The sequence below is a fragment of the Ambystoma mexicanum genome, chromosome 4p (assembly GCF_040938575.1).
Source record: "Ambystoma mexicanum isolate Mex_15411 chromosome 4p, UKY_AmexF1_1, whole genome shotgun sequence".
NCBI classification, from domain to species: Eukaryota; Metazoa; Chordata; class Amphibia; order Caudata; family Ambystomatidae; genus Ambystoma; species Ambystoma mexicanum.
Window position 1 is genome coordinate 1,146,504,946 of NC_090927.1, and position 2,965 is coordinate 1,146,507,910.

A 2,965-nucleotide genomic window follows, 5' to 3' on the forward strand; every position below is an offset into this window, starting at 1 on the left:
AGTCTGATACAAATGTAAAAACTTCAAATTTACATAATCTGTTAGTGAAAAATATTTGCAAACTTGGGGGCAGATGCACACAAACTAACGCAAATGAAAAAAAAGAAGCAGAGAATGCAGTTTTTCCATTTGCGTAAGTTTTAGAAATGCCTCATTCTCAAAGGTGACCTGTGAATTTCTGAGGGGCTGGACAGCAGCACAAAAGATGCACTGGAGCTCCAGAAACAAATGTGTTACCTGTTTCCAGGATCCATGCGGGTGCTGGGAGTGCATTTTTTCAAAGTGACAGAACCCTAACCGTGAGATCTTAATAAAAGAAAAAAAACATTTGCATCCCTGTTTGAGGGATAGAAATGCAAGGGACAGCAGCGGCTTTATCCCACTGCTATTCCACTTAGACAAATGCATGACAGCATCAGAAATGACTCTGACGTGAAATGCGCATCACCTGCACCTTTTGCAAGGCGGCGCAGGGTAATGCTTTGTTGTCTGCACATTTTAAAGCGCTTCCCATTTGTGAATAAGGGGTGTACTTCAAAATGCTCAGAATTGCCCCTTGAATTGCGCAAATGCATGAAGGGGATAAAAGAGAGCATTCCAATGTGTGTTTTTATGATGCACACATTCAAAGGCCCTTCTAGAACAGAGTGCCCTTTTTTGGGAATGAAAGTGGGACTGAAAATGACTAAAATACATTGGGCCTCATTATATGTTTGCTGGTAAGCATGCCGGTACCGTGGTTCCCGGACCGCCATACTACGAGTTGTGCTTGCAGGTGCCTTTCTGCCCACCAGGAATTACCGGGTCCGGCAATGTCGGAATCACCCGGTAATTCCACATTGACGGGTGCCGAAAAAAATGCAACTCCGGTGACAGCCGTGCCTGTTTTACAGGCACGGCTACTGCCAGGGGTATACTGGGGCCCAGTATGTCAGATGCACCGGCACCGTTATAAACTATGGGGCCGAATGGGAATGGGGAACATCTTTTTCCCGGCGCCCGCAAATGGGCAATTAGCAGGTCTGGCATGGGCGAAAAAAATTGCAAGTTGGTGGCAGCCTGCCGGTTTTACCGGCAAGGCTACCGCCAAACTTGTAATGAGGCCCATTAATGCATCGCAGTGATGCAATCCTTGGCTATGTGCTACTTTGAACATTCCTGCAGTGGGACAGAGGAACGAGGTGGACTAGTCCTCTGCAAGCCTAGCAAAGGGGATAAAAGATGCTTGGAACCAGGAGCTCTCGGCTGATTCTCATGTAGAACAGGTGCTGCTTTGAGGCCTGAAGTGGCAGGCCTTTGCCTCAAGTCCCCGAACAGTCAGTTGCTTTGTGCCTGCTGCAGGCCCTGCCCAGCAGGGCCAATAAAGCAGAATTCGGCTAGTGATCCAGTCGGTGGGGAGAGCTGTGCACTAGCAGAAGAGGAGTTGTTGATGGCCTGCTTCCACGCATGTGCGGTGGTCCGCCTTTTGGTCCTTAAGCACTGTGTCACCTGGTTGAAGTGGATGCTGTCAGGGCAACGGTCCTGCTGAGCAATGTTTAAGGTATTTGGAAGTTTACAGCTGCGTATTTAGCCTTCTTCTTTTCCCATCTCTTGGCGGGAACATTCAGCATACAGCCCATCCGATAATCCAGAGCTGCTGCCATTTCACCGTGGGACTTGCGGTCTTTAGGAAGATTTGCAACTGTTGTTGGGAGCGGATGTGCCCAGGCCTTTAGTCATTTAAGATGGGGTGTACGGCTTCTAGTCTACCTTATTGCCTTGTTTTGTATTGCCTTTTCTTCAGATTACCATAAAGATGCAAGAACAAAGCATGTGCAGTGTGCATTTTCATGTGTGTTGTATTCCATTCTGTTACACAGAATATTTATGGTTTTCCAGGGTTGCCACAATTTCCTAGGTGGAAGCCCTGTTATTACTGCATTCAGTCACTGATCTGAAATGCCTCAGGTGGTGTACACTTCTGGTAAACTTGCACCCACCACCCCCCCACCCCACGGTTCCATCCAGGTGCTGAGCCATTTAGGGTTCCCAAGTTGCAATCAGGGTAAAAGAATTAGGCAAGTGTATCGCCTTCGCTCCAATCTAACCAGATTAACTGTAAATTGGACCCAACCTCGATCAACCCCCTTGACGGTTGGTGGCACAGTCCATCATGGCGAGGCTGGTTTTTTCCACGTTTAGTACAGTTGACTGACAGGAAATTGCTGTCAAGACCAGTGACCGCTTTTGTTGGGTAAGATTAAAAGCTGGAAATGTGTAAAACTATGTTAAAACTGACATTAAAAATCAAATGAAACTCAGAAACTGTTTAGAAAATCACAAAAAACCACCTCAGACTAAAAAACCTGTAGACTTTTTTTTTTCTCACATGAGGAACTTTTCTGATGATATCAATTATTAGGATACCCCGCGACCAAATGTTTTTATGATTTGTCATTTATGAGGTGTCCCATAAGTGTATGACACAACAGAGACCTTGAGTTCCACTACTCCGTTAGTTAGGATATGAACAGGTTTTATGTATCACCTGCACCTTTTACTGCGCCACAAGCACATTTAGTTGAACTGATTTTTGTCCCCCTGAATAGAAATAAATGGATCCAAGGTGCCAATTTAGTGTTTCATCTAAATTATTTATTGTTTGTTGCCCTTTGTAATGACACGTGTCTCAACACTTGACTGTGCCTTTCTCAAATCAGGACTATTCTATTTATTTTCAATATTTAAACAAAAAAATTATGAAAAAATGTCACATTTATATCCAACACATTATAGTCATTCAATACAATTCATGTGCATGAAAATTAAGATAACATAAAATCAAATCGAATGAAAATAAGCAAACCATAATAAGCCCAACATATGAAGAAAGACCGAGAATCGGGATGGGGGGATCAGGGTGGTTTGTAAGGGTTTTTAGAGAGTCACACAGGGAGAAAAATAGGGCAAGAAACATAGTCATAAG